This window comes from Humulus lupulus, chromosome 6 (assembly GCF_963169125.1).
Source record: "Humulus lupulus chromosome 6, drHumLupu1.1, whole genome shotgun sequence".
Taxonomy (NCBI): Eukaryota; Viridiplantae; Streptophyta; class Magnoliopsida; order Rosales; family Cannabaceae; genus Humulus; species Humulus lupulus.
The window spans coordinates 218,764,872-218,779,022 of NC_084798.1; the positions used below are offsets into that span (position 1 = coordinate 218,764,872).

Consider the following 14,151-nt stretch of genomic DNA (forward strand, 5'->3'; position numbering starts at 1 on the left):
ATACCCAAATGAGTGTTTTAGTTGTTTTCTTCTAATTGCTGTAATTTAGACTACTTACTATCCATATTATGATGACTTGTATCTTTTCTTGTGTGTTTTGTTTGTTATGTTATGTTTTTTCTTTAAAAAATTTGGTTTGTAGTTATATAAAAGATGACAAAATGTTATTTTTCTCCAAATTATAGCACTTATAGAATTTTGTCTCTTGAATTTTTTTTGTTTAGCAAAAATACTTTCGAATTATGACACTTGTAGACTTTTTCTATTCCTTCCAAAATAATAACACTTTGATGGCGTGACAGTTAAATAATTTTCTTTATTAATAAATTGATTTTAATTGAAAATATATTTTTAAATTCAAATATAACAATTACTTGGGAGACAAGAAATAAACCATTAAGTAAGGATGAGTTTTAAAAACTAATTTTTTGTTTATTGTTATTTGATATTTTAAAGCGTCCAAAAGTAGACTCTATAATTCGTTAGTCATACTTTATAATACTTATTAAATTCAAGTGAGACCCATATTATATTGCAATAATAGCAATCGGAGCCTTAACATTTTTTATTTATTTTTAGGGTTAGGGCAATTAAAATAGTCTAATTAAAAGAGGAAATATAATTGATTACAATCAATCCAAACGGTGCTCTCCTCTTTCTCAGCCACCGGCACCACCTCACCGGCTTTCTCCCTTTTCCGTCTTTCGTGCAGCCAGCGGCCGCCCACACTCCACGGTCTCTCTCACTCTCACTCTCACTCTCACTCTCACTCTCACTATATATATACATATATATATATACACACACAGTAGTCTATCCATGATATGACTTGTAGCTTTCCTTGTTTGTTCTGTTCTGCTTTTTCTTTCAAAAACTTGGTTGTCGTTAAGGTAAAACAATTGACTTTACTAATATTTTTTGCAATTCTAGTTTGGGTGACAAATTTTGCATCATCTTATTCACGAAGCATTACAATACTTGTTTGTAATAGATATTGATGGGTTTTAGTTCATGAGTTTTGATCTACAGATATATAACGATGTCTTTTGTTTTGGGTCTTTAATGCATTTGAATATCTTGTGGATTCATCATAGGAAATTGGTACTAAATTATATGTGGCTTTATTAAATCAGAGTATTATTTTGTTCTGTATCTCTTGAGAAAGTTTATGAATCACACTGTATTGCTTCCAATTCCAAATACCTAATTTTACAGTAAAATTGTATAGAAAGACAAGAATAAGTTTTCTGTATTGGTGAATGTTAATCTTATATTTGGAAAATTTGTTAGAATCAAAGACTTATTTAACAACTTTTGTTTCAGTTTGGTCCTGGATTTACTTGTTTTGTTGTTCAGAAGGAACTGAGGAAAAGAGATGATAATAGAAACCAACCATCTCTATATCTATAAAGAATATTGTACCTTTTGCTTGCCCTTAAAATCTCATAATTATTTAAATGATTTTGTTTTATTATATAACAGGTCTGAGATTTGGGTGAGAAATCTTTCATCATCTTATTCATGAAGCATTACATTATTTGGTTTTGTGTGGTATTTGTGTTTAAGATGGATTTGTTCTTTTCATTTTTTTTTTCTTCAGTGAATACAACCACCGCCTAGAAACTTCTTGCTCATCTTCAATGTCAACCACCGCCCCAGTACCTCCACCGCCATCACCGGAGGTCCTCATCCCAGGCCTCCCAAACGAGCTGGGGTTCGACATTCTAGCCCGTGTACCGAGACAATACCACCCGGTCCTGTTAGCTGTATCCAAATCCTTTAGATCAGCCATCTCCTCTCCACTGTTTTTCCCTACAAGATCTCTCCTCAACTCCACTGAAAACCTGCTCTATTTTAAGGTCAGCTTCTCATGCGTCGACTCCGACGATTGGTTCGCCATCCACCAAAAGTCAGTTGTCTCCTCCACTGATACCCCCAATCATACGAGCTTTCTTCGATTTGTCTGAATCCAAGCAAACCCATCTAAATTAACAGCATCTGGCTATGCTGCTGTGGGCCCCAACATCTACGCCATCGGTGTCTTCGTTCAAAACCTAGGTGCGAATCATTCCTCTGATGTGTGGATACTGGATTGTCGCTCCCACACGTGGCAGAAAGGCCCAAGCATGCTAACACCACGCTTAGACGTCGAAGTAGCTACAGTGGGCAACAAGATTTATGTCTTCGGAGGAGGGATGATGAACAAACCATTGGTCGAAGTGTTTGACCCGTTGGTTGGACGGTGGGAACACGTTCCAAGCCCACATGAAGACGGGTGCAGTGAGTGTTCTGAATTCGTGGAAGTTTTAGATGTTGTGGATGATAGATTCATCTTCATCATGGACATGGTAACTTGTCATGGATTTCGGCTGGACGTAGAGACCAATAGGTGGGAGGAGTCAGAAGATTTAGTAGATGATCAAAGAACAGGGGACGGTGTGGACTGTGTGGTCGATGGGGTGCCTTATCGCTGTGGTGAACATCGGCCGAGACTTCAATGGTTTGACGAAAGAAACATGATGTGGACAATGGTCAAAGGTGTGGTGGAAGCGAAGAACATTGTAAGTGCCAAATGTGTCAATTTGAAAGAAAGGTTGGTTGTGATGTGGGCAGAGGTGAACGGGTGGGATGTGAAGTTATGGTGTGCAGAAATTAATGTCTTTAAAAATAAAGATGATGATGGAGAATTGTGGGGTAGGGAGGTTCAAAAGTTTTCTTTGCTTCCACAAGTGGCTTCGAGTTTGGCCGTAAATGACTTGCGCTCGGCTAATTGGGCATTTCGTTTCTATAGAAAACCTTTATCTGTTTCTTTATGAAAGCTACAATTTGTGTTTGGCCGGCCCCATATGATTCTATTTAGTTTCTCAGTTATTAATATGGCTTTTGATTGTACTTCGATTGATTAACTTTATCTGTTTCGAAAGGACTTAGTTACTATAGAATAGATTATTTTAATTTTCTCTCAACTTTTAAGTGCTTTTGCCCAACAAGCTCTAGTATCAACTTGTCTGTAAAAGAAAATGAGTAATGACATTAGCTCCACATGAGAAACTATAAAGTTTATAAGACTTGCACGACCAAATATACCCTTATAAAAGTCTATACTTGCTATATATATATATATATATATGTATATGTAGATGAGTATATATTATCCATATTGTTGTATTGGAGATTATGCTCAGTTACAAACTATTATCTGTTGCACAGGCAGTTCCTTTATCTAAGCTGGTTAGATTTTTGGAGGAGAGGCTTTCTAAATCTTCCAAGTTGGTGGAGGAATTGGTGATATTGATAGAAGTGAAGTGAAAACAGATTAGTTTGAAAGCTTTTTGGTTGAAGAAGCTTTGGATATTGGGAGAAAGGATGGAGTTGGAGCTTGCTCAGCTTCTGATCAGATCTTAACTTCTTCTAAGGTATGTTTGTGTGGAATTAAGAAAGCTTGGATAGTCAATGTGGGTGTGGTTTATACTGATTATTTTTTGAATTAATGGTTTGGATTGAAAAAACACAAAGTTACTAGAAAGTTTCCATGGTGGAGGTGAGTGCAAAGTCGACAGAGTTGGAGGATCTTGAAGAAGAGTTGGGATTGTTGCGGTTGTGGTATTTGATGTTGAATTTTAGCTCGTGGGGAAGATAGAGAGTCTAAAACGAATTATCATAAAGAGTTGAACTCTATGGGAGTGTTTGGTATGAGGTTTGAGTTTGTGGGAGTAGAGTTAGAGGAGTTTTAGATTAAGGGAATGTGAAACTCAAGTGTTTAAAGGGGTCAATGTGGGTGTGGTTTATTCTGATTATTTTTTGAATTAATGGTTTGGATTGAAAAAGCACAAAGTTACTAGAAAGTTTCCATGGTGGAGGTGCACGTGAAGTCAGCAGAGTTAGAGGATCTTGAAGAAGAGCTCGAGGAGAAGATAGAGTCTAAAAGGAATTATCTTAAAGAGTTGAACTCTCAATGGTAAGATTTCACTGTTTAATTGCTCAGCTTTGTCATTATAAGTTAGTATTATGATCTTGTATAATTATTAGCAAAGACTTGTGCCCATAGATTTGGTTCCAAACTATTTCATTTTGGAAGCTCTCAAAAGGCCTTTTGGAAAAGCTAGTGAGAACTATGGAAGACACTTTTTATGTAAACACCATTGAAACTAAGGAAAATCTCCAAAACCTGAAAGGAATCGAAATACAGACACTATATGTTGATGAGATAGTATTGAAACCATTTCTTGTTCAACTGTAAGAGAAGAATGTTTTCAGTGCAAGCATATATAGGCTTTTCACAAGAATCCATGAGAGCTTTGAGAAGAAGCTTGCAGCCATGGCATCGCGAAGCTTGAATGTAGACAAACTGCAGTATGAAGTTGGTGCAATTAGGAAGGAAGATGAGTACTTAGAAAAATGAGTCCAAAACAAAGAGAATAAGTGAGAAAGTGATTGAGTGGATTCTTTCAATGGTGCTTGTGAAGCATTTTGGTTTTAATTTGGGAAAATAAAATAAAATGTAAAATGATCTTAAATTAGTCCCACATTAGTCATATATGAAGAAAGAAATGAGTTGAGCCTATATAAATTAATATAAAAAATAATAATTTTCGTTATTTATGTAACTAATACATGTCTACCACCGCACAGAAGAAATGCTTGAGAGGTGGGAGGTGTCTGTCTACTAAGTCTTGCATCGATAAAAAAATTTGTTAACTTTAATGGAAGATTAATATTCCTTTAAACTAACTAAAATAGATATTTATTAATTATATTAATATAAATTTAAATATTATAATAATAATATTATTATTATAATAATATTTAATATAAGACTACATATATAATAATTTTATTAATATAAATTTAAATTCAAATGTTATAAAATATCATTATTATAAGGGTTTATACTTTTTTGGAGTTTGTATTTTGTCTCATTACCTGTTATGACCCTGTATTTTCACAAATTATTTTTTTGGACCATATGATTTGTAAAATAGTTAAAATAGAACCATAAACACAATTTTGATGAAGAAAAAATTGAATATAACAAAACAGTTTTTAAGCAAAATAATTTTATTTTTGTTCTGAATTGTTAGTTTGGTAAATTATTTGTGATTTTAGTTAAGAAAACATTGACCAAAATCGGGTTTAGGGTTCTATTTTAATCATTTGACAAACCATAAGGTCCAAAAAGTAATTTATCAAAACACAGGGTCCAAATAGGTAATGGGACAAAACACATGGTCCAAAAAGATGTAAACACTTATTATAATAATATATAATACAAGACTAGATATTTAATAATTATGTTAATATAAATTTAAATGTTATAAAATATTATTATGATGATAATATTTAATCCTAATTTTTTCTAATTATATTATATGAATTCAAATATTATAAATTATTATTAAAATAATATTTAATACACGAGTATATTTAATACTTATATTAATATAAATTTAAATAATATTAAATATCATTATAATAATATATAATGCATAATCTTACTTTTTATTAAAAAAATTATTATTTAAAAAAGTTATTATATTATATAGATATATATATTTTTTTAAATCATAAACAATGTTTTGGTTTAATTTTTTATTTAATATGTTTATGTCATTCTTTTATATATAATATTATTGTTTACCCTAAAAAATACTTACTTGCTGACATGGCATGACTGAGGGGCATGTGACTATTTAGTCATGGCAGTCTGGTCGACCATAGACCAGAATAGAAGTGGCTCGATAGATTTAAGAAATATGTTGAACAATGCGACAGAAGATATATTGACATATGCGATCAAGTCTAATCGTAGTAACGAAACCAGAATTCAAATACAGTAAGTCAGATATTTCTAAAATATTTGGCATTATTTATGTGTAAAGACTATGATTTCTGTTATTATTAAAATGCCCTTGTAACAAAGTTTAAACAGGACCCATCGACCTATATGTGCATCCTTGAGCCTATAAATAGGATTCATGGGACTCATTTAAAGATACGCAATAATTTGTATTCAGAGACACTACTACAAAAAAGGTTATTTGCGTCAGTTTTTAACTGCCACAATTAAGTTTTTGTGTCAGTTTTATATGTGACGCAAAATCATATGACACGAACCAGGCTGGCATTTGCAACAGTTGAAAAATGTCACAAATCTGACATTTGTGGCAGTTCTCCACTAACGCAAAGGCGTTTGCGTTAGTGGGGCATTGTCACAACTTGAGATGTGTGGCAGTGCCCCACTGACGCAAACACTAGTGTTTGCGTCAGTTGGGCACTGTCACAAATGTCACGTTTGTGATAGTTGGAAACTGACGCAAATGTTATATTAATTTTTTTTTATAAAAAAAAACGTTATGAACCCCGACAAGTGTACCCAGCCCCTAGCCACCCCATGTGACCCCAGTCCCCTTGTACCTAGTCCCCACCAGCCACCTCTCAACCCCCGCGACCCCAACCACCCCCCACGACCCCAGCCACATACATGACCCCTGCAAACTCAGTCAGAGAAAAAATCAAGATGAAGGTTTTTGGGTTTTCAAACAATATAATATTTGAAATCAGAAGTCTATACAGAAAATTAATAAAAAAAACTACATATAAGGTTCATAAACATAATTATATTCATTAATTTAACCTTAAAATTTTAAGAAAATGCAAAAAAAAAACTCACCAAAATGGGTCTAGGAAGTCAGAGGCGCCACTGGTTCTTGGGAGAAAACCTAAGTTTTGAATTTGGGAGAATGAAGGGCACGGGGTCGATGGCTGGGATTAAAGTGGCGCACTGTTTGTGTTAGTGGGCAACTGATGCTAACGGCGTGTTTGCATCAGTAGGGCACTGACGCAAACGATTAAGCAAAACACATATTTTTCTTAAGCGTTTGCGTCAATGCCGTTAACGGCGTCAGTTGGACACTGACGCAAACTTTGCCAATTAACAGCGTCGGTGTTATCACTGACGCAAATGCCCCTGTATGTGTGGCAGTGCTCAACTGCCACAAATGCTTATTCTCGATCAACGACGTTAGTTAATTGCGTTGACTGAGGCGTTTGACTGACACAAAATGAGTATTTTGGTGTAATGAGAGAACTAGTGTCTTTTATATACGACTTTTGTATCCATTTTTGGAGCATGTGAAACTCAGTAAACTCTAGTTTGTTGATCGCAGGTTTCAGAGTACATATAAAAACACTAAGTGGATGTACGTAGTAACGCCCCAAACTTCAGGGACCGTTACGGTGTGCCTTGTAAACAGTGCTAAACTCGCTAATCGAGTCATTTGGCCAAAATCGTGAACTAAGTATGATTAGCGGTTTAGGGATTAAAAACTTTGGTTAAGATGTAACGTTTCACTAGAACGTTTAATATATACATTGGGATCCCGAAAATATAATTTCAGAGTCTATTACAGAAAATATTTACAACAGGCCGTTCTAAGCGGCAAAACAGGGTTCAACCCTAGTTCCACTTTAAACCTCGGCCGTGGCGGACGAGCAGCTGCATATGTACACATCATCACCTAAGCTCTCCAACTCAAGGATGGTCCAGCTTCCTCTTGCTTTTACCTGCACCACGTAGCACCCGTGAGCCGAAGCCCAGCAAGAAAACACAATAAAGCATGATATAATACCAACAACGATCATAATAACCATTTTGGACTATCAGTCCAAACAAATAGGTGACAATAGCCAAAAGTCACAATAATGAGCATCGCTCCTTCAAGCCATGTGACGATAGGGTCACCAGGGCTTAACTCCCCTAGCCATGTGACAAACGGTCACCGGGGTCAATACCTTGGCTATAGTCATCTGGTCGTAGACCAGGCAAGCGCTTATAAGTTCTTCGACCCTTTGGGTCGGTCTAGCATTAATACCCCATATGAGTCATTCAATGCGTAATTCTCGACATAAGCTTGTTTAGGATAGGTGCAAGGTGATTAGTCACCAACATAACCTTCCTCACGACTCTGGAGTCGAAACTATGGACAACGTCCCTTAGCCATGTGACAAACGGTCACCGGGGTCAATACCTTGGCTATAGTCATCTGGTCGTAGACCAGGCAAGCGCTTATAAGTTCTTCGACCCTTTGGGTCGGTCTAGCATTAATACCCCATATGAGTCATTCAATGCGTAATTCTCGACATAAGCTTGTTTAGGACAGGTGCAAGGTGATTAGTCACCAACATAACCTTCCTCACGACTATGGAGTCGAAACTATGGACAACGTCCCTTAGCCATGTGACAAACGGTCACCGGGGTCAATACCTTGGCTATAGTCATCTGGTCGTAGACCAGGCAAGCGCTTATAGTTCTCATTGACCTTCCGGTCAGTCCAGCACTAATACCCCATATGAGTCATTCAATGCCGACCTCGATTAGATCTAATCTTTATTTGGCCCGGCGTTCACAACGCACTGCCACCTCTGACCCTTAGGTCGATAAAACACGACCAGTGCTCAGCCCGTGGTGAACTTAACTAATAAGTCACAGCTTCACAGACGGATCTGACACCATTGTCGATTCTGACTAATAAGTCAGCGCCATACACAGGTAAGCCATGCCACCAAACATATATCACATGTCCAATATCCATAAACAAGGTATTCAGCATGCTTACTTAACAGATATTAGTACAATTAGGACTATGCATTAACACAGAGGCTCAAGCTCTGAACGATATCACACCCAGTATACAAGCATGTCCTAATCACATGTTTCTTATGCATCATATGCAATATATTCAACAATCCAACATGCACCAATAACAGCCATGCATGTCACGTTTAATAGTCAGCCTACATGCATCAAGAATAACCACGCATGTCATACCCAGTAATCAACCAACATGCATCATAATAGCCATGCATGTCACATATACATAGGGTGCAGTTTTCTTACCTCAAATCCGAGCTAGAACCAATATAAGAACGACCCTTGAGAACGGTCAACCTTTAAGCCCTTAGCGGTCACCTAATCATAACCAAACATGGAACACCATCAATAACATGATAACCCAAAGGTTTCCAAACCAATATCTAGCCTCCAAGAGATCAATCCAAACTAATCCAAGTAGTAGGGACACTCCCGAGGCCCGTAGCTAAGTTCCCGGGGTCAAAACGAGCAAACGGGGTGAAAACAGGGCAAGGGCTGCGGCCCTAGCACCTTGGGCCGCGGCCCCCAGAATTTCCAGAGGCAAGCGCCGCGGCACCCCACACAAGGGCCGCGGCGCCCAGCGGAACAGAAGGGCCACCTGCTAACTCGAGCTAGGGCCGAGGCGCCTAAGAACAGGGCCGCGGCGCCCAACCCAGAACCATTCTCCAACGTGTTTTCAACACTTCAAAGTCCTCAAAAACACACCTAAACATTCCCCAATCATCAAAACAAAGTTCCCAAGCTTCCCAATACCTCAAAACCCTCAAAACCCAAGGTTCAAACAAACCGAAAACTCAACGATTCACAAAATCAATTCAAAGCTTAGAAACTAGAAATAACTCAAAACTTAAACTTCAATTACCTTTGATTGGGTTGTTTTCCGTCAAATCCTTCGGCTAAGAAGCTTCTATTCCTTCCTAGGATCGCTATGCCTCGACCCTCGCTTGATTCCGAATCCTAGAACTCAAGATATCTTCGAAAACGCTCAAACGGTAAAACGGACCGTCCTTGAGAGAGAACGAGACGTTTCTAACGTACGTTCTTATCTGACAAGCTACTTCAAGCTTAAGTAACCTCAAATAAAACCTTGTGCTCGGGGTCCCGAAAACACCCCCGGGGACACTATAGTCAAAACTTCCAGAATTTCACCCTGATCTCAAATATTCCCAATCTATCACCAAATAAACATTTCTATTACCCCAAAATTGACCCCGTTATGACAAAACCGCTAATCCATTATATATGACCATCTCATGTCGAATAGCTCGAATATATCTCCATAATAATTAAATCTCATTCACAAATTACGATACGCACCCAATTTACAAATATGCCCTCAATAGGCCAATATACCAAAATGCCCTTATCATTATAAATACACCCATATACATGCATTTACCATCATATAATAATATAATTCACGTAAACATGCATATAATCATTAAATACAATAATAAATCAATTATGGCCCTCCCGGCCTCCTAATCAAGGTCCTAAACCTTATTAGGAAATTTGGGGCATTACATACGTCATTACCAATATCTGGGGCCGAACCACTATAAATCTTTGTGTTGTTTAGTTCTTGCATTCAGCTGATAAATCTTTATCGTTTTGGTGACTCCGTGTTGTTGGCTAAATCATCAGTCAACAATTGTTTATTTATTTAAAATTTATATGACAATGATACAAATTTAGTAAATATAATTGAATTTTTTTATAAATAAAACTAAGCAAACAACGTGCATTACACGTTACTTGTATCTAGTATAAATATATATATAGGTGCAAGCAATGTGCAATGTATATTTACTTAGTTTTATTTAGAAAATTTATTAATATTTTATTATGTTTTTATGATTTTCATATAAATTTTAAATAAATAAATAATATTATACATAACAAAATGACATAAACACATTAAAAGAAAAGTCAAACCAAAACATTATGATAATTTTTTAGATCACAAACTACTCTATTAAAGGTATAAAACATTCATGATATTATTCAAATTACACTTCATCGATTAAATAAAAAGGTTATTTTTAATTGAAGAAAATGATATTCTCATTTCTTATGTATTTAAACAATCATCCTATTTGTACACACGCACGACATTTATATATAATATAGTTATAATGTTTGTTATTATTTAATATGAATATATATAGGGGAATTCTCCTATAGGGGCTTCACTTTAAGCCTTATCGGTAGGACTCTCAGTGTTTACAACCCGTGAACAGTTTTCGGCACGATTTTTTTTAAGACCGTGTATATTGTAACTATTTAGAACATTCTGCAAATTTTCAGAAAATTCCGAATAGTTTACAGTACTGAAAACTAGGTTCAAACATGTTGTTGCACGCGTGACTAATTTTTTTTATGCGAGTGGAAAACATGTTTGAACCTAGTTTTTGATACTGTAAATTATTCGAAATTTTCTGAAAAATTTGCAGGATGCTCTAAATAGCTACAATATATACGGTCATAAAAAAAAGTCGCGCCGAAAACTGTTCACGGGTCGAGAAACACTGAGAGCCCTACCGATAGGGGCTTAAAGTGAAGTCCCTATAAAAAAATTGTCCTATATATATTTATATAAGTTAGAATAAGTAATAAAATTAAAGTAACATATTTTATTTTTAAATATAAATGATAAAAAATATAATAAAAATTAACATTGTATATTATATATTATTATAATAATGATATTTTATAACACTTGAATTTGTATTAATATAATTATTAAATATTTAATTTTGTATTAAATATTATAATAATAATAATATTTTGTAATATTATAAATTATATTAATATAATTACTAAATATTTATTCCACTCAAAATTTATATAAATTCGAATTATGTATTATATATTATTATAATCCTAATATTTATAACATTTGAATTTATATTAATATAATTATTAAAAGTCTAATTTTGTATTAAATATTATTATAATAATAATATTTTTTAATATTTAAATCTATATTAATATAATTACTAAACATTTATTCTAACATATTTTTTTAATTGATTTTAAAAGTATATTTCATTAAATATTTATAATATTTTGTTAAACTTAACAAAAAAACAACGATTAAAACAAATAAAAATCTATTAAATACACGAATTTTATATAAAAGTGATATATATATATATATAACTAGGAAGAGATGACTTAGAAACTAATTTTTGTTTTTAGATTAATATTAAATATTTTAAAAGTAGATTTTGAATGCATTAAGTATTAAAATTAAGATTTAGGTCCTAAAAAAATTTGATTTAATAAAAAATAAATCCATGTTACTTCTTTTAAGGTAGTTAATTATTTATTTTTATATAAAATCTATACCTTAATTATTTAATTTTCAAGAGAATCAAACAATATTATTTGTAAAATTAAGACATAGAAGCCTACAACAAGGAACCAACAACAACCTATATGCAATAAAATATTAAACCCAATTTTAAGAAGAAGAAAAAAATTCAATATAGGAAAATAGGTGGAGCATCTTTTTTGGGTTTAGTTTACTGGACTTGCAAAAGTCATTATATTCTTCATCGTGTTTCTTCTTATTCTAACAAATCTCGTTAATTTTGTTGTTATTGTCATTATCGTTTACAAGAGGGTTTATACTTTTTTGGACCCTATATTTTTTTACATTACTTGTTTGGACCATGTGTTTTGACAAATTACTTTTTGGACCCTATGTTTTGTAAAATGGTTAAAATAGAACTCTAAACCCGATTTTGATCAATGTTTTCTAAACTAAAATCACAAATAATTTACTAAACTAACAATTCAGAACAAAAATAAAATCATTCTGCTTAAAAACTGTGTTGTTATATTCAATTTTTTCTTCATCAAAATTGAGTTTAGGTTATATTTTAACCATTTTACAAAACATATAGTCCAAAAAGTAATTTGTCAAAACACATAGTCCAAACAAGTAATGAGAAAAAACACAGGGTCCAAAAAAGTATAAACCATTTATAAGAAAACAACCATAAGAATCATGGTTTTCAAGGATTCATTGATGCTAGTTTTCAAGGATTCCCAGTTAAGAATCATGTCTATGTGGGAATTCAACACTCCCAACCCTAATTTGTCTCGGGAGCAAAACTCAAAGCAGTTATGTGTGGCTTATTCTGTCTTGGAAGCTAAACTCAAAGTAGTTATAAGATCAATGGGATGAGTTCAGAGAAGTAAAGAAAGCGGTCGATGAGCTGAGAATGAAATATTATATTTGAAAATATTTTGACCGAAATCGGATCTAGGGTACTATTTTGATTCATTCTGCAAAACAAATGGTTCGAATTGTCATTTAACAAAATACAAGGGTCGATCGCGTATTCAATAAAAATATAGGTATCAAACTGGTATTTTCTCAAAATTAAAATAAAGAGATTTTAGTATAAATATGGCCTACTTGGCAATTCATCCTTGAGAGAAAGAAACAAAAATGTGGTTATTAAGTCCTTAACTTCTTTAAATAGTAAGTAACAATTAGATCCTTATTTATTTTTCTCAAAATGTTTAGCTTATGATTTTCTTTTTAATATTTTCAATGCAACATGATGTGTAAAAATATTTGGAGGTGTATAATATTTTGAAAAAAAATGTCAATAATATCCATAGAAAAATTATAATTTTGTTAAAAAAAAAAACTAAGAGGAACTAATTGCTATTGTTTTTGAAACTTAAGGACTTGATTGTTAGAAAAAATTTCAATAACTAAATTGTCAAATAGTAAAAACTCAAGGGGTATTTATGCTAAAATCCTAAAATAAATATTTTATGTTAATTTTTAATAACAAATGAAGGTGTCTTCAATAAAGTTTTGGGGTGTTAATATAATTCCACAAATAATAATAAAAAAACCAACATTTCAACATTGTCAGGAATGAAGACGGAGACGGGCGATGGGGGAGGACATCGGAGCTTCGGACATGTCGAGAGCAAGGAAGTTTGAAGGCGAGAGAGTTATTTGATACACATTTAGCAAGTTTGAGTATCTAAGTAATACAAAATAAAGTTTGGAGACTTAAATGATATTTTTCAAACAAGAAAATAGAGACCTCTAGTGATATAAATCATAATGATTATATTTGCACCTCAAAATTTGATTAAGACACTCTATTTTTATTAAAAATTAATGTATAATATTTATTTTTATCAACTTATGCTCACATTTTCTAATTTTTTTTTCCTTTTCATATTCTAAAAAAATATATAAATAATATATATTTTAAATATTCAAATAAAATAAAAATTTAAACAAAAAATATATAAAAATTTGTCAAACAATAAGTGTTGACCGCATTTTTGGTCAACGACGTGAGAACGTCAAAAACGATAAACCTTCAAGAGAAATAAAACGACACAGACGATTTTGAACAGAAAGTAAATAACACACATAATTTTTATAGTGGTTCAGCCCCAATATGTTGGTAATAGCCTAATCCACTTAGAGTTGTGATTATAGATCTGTACTCAAGATG

General features: G+C 33.5%; 1 pseudogene; it reads left to right on the top strand.

Annotated features, from left to right (window-relative positions):
* Positions 1-581: 581 nt before the first annotated feature.
* LOC133783384 (F-box/kelch-repeat protein At4g39560-like) lies at positions 582-2,966 on the top strand (annotated as a pseudogene).
* Positions 2,967-14,151: the final 11,185 nt, after the last annotated feature.